This window comes from Helianthus annuus, chromosome 6, assembly GCF_002127325.2.
Source record: "Helianthus annuus cultivar XRQ/B chromosome 6, HanXRQr2.0-SUNRISE, whole genome shotgun sequence".
NCBI lineage: Eukaryota > Viridiplantae > Streptophyta > Magnoliopsida > Asterales > Asteraceae > Helianthus > Helianthus annuus.
The window spans coordinates 77,280,503-77,286,302 of record NC_035438.2 but is presented as its reverse complement, the minus strand read 5'-3'; the positions used below and the strand labels follow the sequence as shown (position 1 = coordinate 77,286,302).

At 37.5% G+C, this 5,800-nt stretch overlaps 1 long non-coding RNA gene across 1 annotated transcript; it reads right to left on the bottom strand.

The window, feature by feature from the left end:
- Window positions 1-502: 502 nt before the first annotated feature.
- Window positions 503-3,645, bottom strand: LOC110864140. The gene is made up of 3 exons (XR_002549663.2): window positions 3,386-3,645; window positions 3,215-3,290; window positions 503-612 (listed from the first exon to the last, which is right to left on the bottom strand). It is a non-coding gene; the product is annotated as an uncharacterized LOC110864140 (long non-coding RNA).
- Between the last annotated feature and the right edge of the window lie 2,155 nt (window positions 3,646-5,800).

Sequence of the window (5,800 nt, the reverse complement as noted above, 5' to 3'; positions counted from 1 at the left end):
TCCCTCTATATTCAAAACAATTCCTAATCTAGCAACTAAACATTGATTTCCTTATTTAACCTGTAATATGAGCGTATTAACAACAACATCAATAGCCCGTAATAACAAAGTTAACCAAATTTGAAACATACTTTGTTGGTTTTAACCTCTATGTTAGTCAAGCATGTTTGGTCCTCATTTTCACCTCTATTTTCTTGCCTCGTGTATGATCATCAAAGACCTCACCTTAGCCAAACATGTTTCAACTTCCAAACTCAGTTACAGTTAAATGCATTGGTTTTGTTAAACCAAATACATGTTCACTCGAAGAAAATGTTATCTATTGTGTCACACCCCCAAAAATCCACACACGGAGTATCACCGCTTGGAGGCGTGACTGACCAGGATCAAGCCACCAATCATATTGAACCATGCAATTAAGTAAACAAGACCAAACGCAATATAATTGGTGTTTCAAAACAAACCAAACATGTTTAACAAATCAGCGGAAGCATAGTAATGTGTAAATAACCAAAACATAGTTTAAAGTTCAAATGTTAAGCATAGGACATAACAGTCCATATCCCACAATGACCTGTCCTCCTCGTGAAAGCTCCATAGGTATCTAACGACCTGCAAGGCATGTAATAACGAGTCAACAACAAAGTTGAGCGAGTTCACAATTGGTGTTCGATGTTAAGTTGTTTTAAAACCAGGAGTTCATTTGTAAGTTGTAAGTTAATCAGTTTACCCTGTTTCCCAAACATATCCATAGTTGTTGGGGGCTTCCCCATGTTAACCACTAGACCTGTTTACTATATCGACCACTGACTAAAATAAGTTGGTGCCCTGACGTCAATGTCTATCATCATTGACTAGTGCCCAGATCCATTAGTTCACGCCCGTCCTCTGCGGCACGGTGTGAGGCTTGTCAAACCTAAATAGCGCTATCTAACTAATGACCCGCTCGCCATTGGCCCGGCGATTAAGTCGATATAAAAATGAGGGACTTAATGATAGAGTTTTGGTCTAGAATCCATGTTGTCACCCTTCAGTATAGAGGGTGTGTACGTGTTCCAAACCAGGAGATCACGCAGTTTCCAATTAGTTCCTTATCACATGTTGTCACCATTCAATTAGGAGGGTGTGTACGTGTTCCAAACCAGGAGATCACGCAGTGTTGGTTTAAATCTTTTACCCATTCCCAAACCCTTGGGAATCCCATGCCTTGTGAAAGTGTGAACTCACCTCGGTTTGCTCGGTAAGGTTAACTACTTGGTTCCAATAAATCAGTCAAAGCCTATGGTATGCACGTATACACAATTAGTTGTCATCCACATAGTTCACGTATAAATCATAATCATAACGTGCAGTTCAAGTAACAAACGCCACATAGCACTTAGCAGTTATTCATGTTCAGCCTATTCATAACAGTTATCATAGTCTTTACTAACCTGGTTATCTACTAACAGAGTTAACTTAACTCACTGTGCCTGTTAACCCTCTTGACGAAACCCCCTGTTTCGTCATGATCCCTACTGACGAAACTCCCCAAGTTTTCGTCGTGATACCCCTTGGCGAAACCCCTAGGTTTCGTCATGATTCAATATCGACGAAACTCCCAAGTTTCGTCGCCCCGAGTTTCGTCGACACGCATGGGTTTCGTCAACACGGAGGTTTCGTCATCAGCAACGGTTACGTATTCACAGAAACCCTAATTGCATCCTAACAGTTGATCATCGATTATCAAACCTAGCCACTGATTACATGCTATCATATTGTTGATATAAACAGTATTATCTATAACTTCAATATTCATGATACACAACATCAAATTGATCAAAGATAGTGGACATAAACCATTACAATCATAAGCATCGGATCTAGTCTAAATGATTGGTGACAGAATCTTCGAACCCTATCTATTAACTAATTCATCATTACACCATCTCATACAGATCATCAAATCCGAAATTTACAAGTATCATACTCATCAAACGATTGAATCTCAACATACAGACCATCATAACCGTCTACCCATACAACCCTATGCAAAGATCATTAGACAGTAACAATCAAATCACTCTATCATGGTATCATGCAAATCAAATATGAAAGGAAATTGAATCAGTTAATTAATATCTATACACTAACCGGTTACAAGGCGAACTAGCAAGGATCCGAGAGAGATGATGGTGAAAGATGACAGTTTCCGACGCACAGGGGAACATGTAGAGAGAGACTCTAGGGTTTGGAGTATTTTATGTAACTGATGAACGAGGAGGTTTTGATATAAAGAGGGGTTGGGCCGGACCTTACTGGGTCGCGACCTGTTATGGCGAAACCTCAGTGTTTTGTCGCATAAGGGGTGACGAAACCCCAGTTTCGTCGTACTGGAGGGATGGCGAAACTCCCTGAGTTTCGTCGGGTTTTCTAACGGCGAAACATCATTATTTCAACAAGTATTGTTTTTAACTATACACCACTCTTAAGTTTATAAAAACTGACATATTAACACATTACTCATCTACTGAATAATAACACCATAACACAACATCTCAAGCATATTACAAACGTGTACAATTACAAGGCAAAATAAGTTACGCGAACACAATTGCGAACAAATAACCTGTAGAGGAGAGACCTTGAAAACTCGGGTTGTCACATATTGTCAGTCATATACTTGTTCAATACAATACTTAGTTAAGTGCACAATGAAAATGGACATCCAATGCAATGGCTAAAGACAGCAGGTCAACCCAAATCAGTTATACTTCATTCAAGAACATGTTCATCTAACCACAGCTACAAGTTTCCAAATACTAAACAAAAGCTTTCCAAATCTTAGCAAACACCGGTAAGCATACTTAAATAAGCTTTCAAAATACTAGCATACCATATAAGCATTCAATGGTCTGACTATATACCCTTCAACTAGCAACAACAGTAAGTATACTTAAATAAAATTCCATCACCATTGATAAAATGTCATAAATAAGTCAAAGAACATAGATGAATATCCAAAACAAGGGTTACCGATGATAACTAGCCTTACATACCCAAAATTTGATCAACCCAAGTAACCCAAATTAATTGTTACGACTAGCAGTGATCATCAACTACTACAACTACTAATCAACAACATCAGTTATAGTTACGATATTAGATATGCATCATATATGTACAGTAGAGGTCCAGGAACCATTCACCACCGACGTTGGAAACAGAGTTCTACCTGAAACCCCCTGTCAGTCCGCATCAGGACCCGATACTAGATTCTTACGTTCTGGTGACCTGCACCCTAAATCCGACTGGAATCAAAGATAAACAACCCAAAATTCAGGTTTCATACAAGGAACAATTCAGGAAATCAGTTGAAAAATGTAAAATTAAGACAATGTCGTACTGACAACGTGGAGTGTGAATAATATCATAGCGTATTGCCTCATTGTGTTGATGATCGGATGGATGTCTGTGTCGCAGGAGAATTTGGAACGCGGGAGGGTTTGGGGGAGGAGTGGAGTGTGGCTTATTAATGAAGAGTGGGGATTAAAAGGTAGAATAAGTTTTATATTTTTGCAAAATTATGTTTCTGCCCTCCTTGTCGTTACATTACTTGATGCTCAACTAACAGCCGTTTGGTCCAGGGTCTTGATTGTGAGCAATTGAAAACGATATGTACTAGACTGTTGAATTTTTTCAAATGAGGGTTGGACCTGAGATTTGGTGTAAACCCCAGAGACTGAAACTGTACTTTATTCAATTTGTTAAATTGGCGTACTTTTTAATTTGTTAGTGTCCTTGACTGCAAAGGAGAGATGAGGACTGAGGGTAAATTAGAAAGCATTGCACAGAACTCATATACCCTATGTTTTGAACTTATAACAAGCATATTATAAATTATATGAAATGATCATGTTGTCCATCTTAGATGCTTTATAATGTATTACACATTATAGATATGGATTTTTTGCGTTCAGTGTTTTTAACTTTTCAAGTTATTAACTATGTAGATATTAGATATATGATATACGTAGCCTCATGTAGATATTATTTATTAATGTATTTCTAGCTTCTCAGTGGAATTTCTTCATAATTCAATAATAACATCTCCGTTCAAAAAAAATCTGTTGGAGGTAACTATGATCTAAAATCAATTATTAACCATACAAATTTAATTTACCATCAGCAATGATTAACTACCTAAAAATGTTTATGAAAACTCACTTATGGATCATAACTCTAAATGTAATAATTAACTTTATATAAATTCATAAAGAGTAAAGTACAACTTGTATTCATGTGGTTGACCTCAAATCACAGGTCGAGTCACTAAAACCAAAATCTTACCTCCCGAGCCCTCATGGTTGTATTTTCATGCACTCTGAGTTCCTAGCGTTAGACACCGTTAGTCTACCGTGCGTTTTAAGGGTTATTAAAGTTTTTTATGTTAATTGTTGGGGGTATTGTAGTCTTTTAGCTTCGTTTTCACCCAATTTAAAAAAAAAAAATCATTATCTAGAAATTTAGACACAAATTAACAATTCAAATATCAAATCTCGATCCCCTGCTCTCTCTTCGGTGAGGATAAACAACACTTGTCCTTTCTCTCTTCTGCAATTCAAACATACACACACAAACAATCAACAATATCATACCTCAATACCCTGCCCCCCCCCCCCCCCCACACCCTCTTTAGGTGAGGGTGTGAAGATGTGAAGGCTCTGATAATGGTTTAGTAAATGAATAATGGTGTGCATGCCTCATGTGTCGAGGATGCAGATATTTATAAAGCAAAATATTACACATTGGTACAAGTACAATGAAAGAATTACAAATGATACAATCTATAAGTTATCTTATATGTTAATATCCCCTCGCAAGCGAAACGATGGCAGGCGAATGCCAAGCTTGTCACGAAAGAACTCCTACTAATGACATGAGAGGCTATTTGTGAAGATATCCGCAACCTGAATCTTGGATGGAACAAATCGAGTATCTAACTTCCCTGAGGCAACAAGTTCCCAAAAGAAGTGATAGTCGAGATCAATGTGTGTAGACCTTTTGTTGGAGACTGGGTTCTGGGGGAGGAAAAGAGCACTTTTACTGTCACATAGGAGAGTTGGGCGATCTGGAGGAAGAGCGTGGAGCTCCCAAAGAATTGGATTGTTTTTTCCTTTTTTTTGTACGAGATTGCCCCCAAGGAATATGGAATACCCAAAGGTAGATCGGCAAGTGTCAACGCAACGGGCCTAAAGCATTAGAGTAACTAAGAACAGTCGTTTTGGTAGGTGATGTGTTGTAAAATACACACTTTTATCCTATATATTTTGTATAGCTTTGTAACTAAATAGAGTTGTTTTTAGTAGTTTTTATTATATATTTTATTATTTTATATTAATTGATTAAAAATAAAGAAAATAAAGAATCTACAAATTGAATGAAAGACATTCTCGTGAGTTATCATTAAAAGCAAAAAAAAAAAAGTTCCATATTAGTTACTCATAGAAGGTGTGCATTAATTCTTTATTTGTGTTGATCTAATTGTGCAGCCAATGAAAGAACTGGACAAAAAAAATAAAGGTGCATAATTTGCCAAAAGACCAGAATGACACAGGAGCCCATGACGAATTCTTTGTGAAAGATATGGGCCGCCAAAAGCAGATAAGTCCAGCAGCAATCATGTCGATATTAAACATCAACAGGGGGCGATTATATTTGGACAAATTAGAGAGCAAAGTTGGGCGGCATTATTATGGTAGAATAAAGAGGTGTCATCAGACAAAAAAAATAATTGGGCTTGGCAGCCCACTAAGGGATA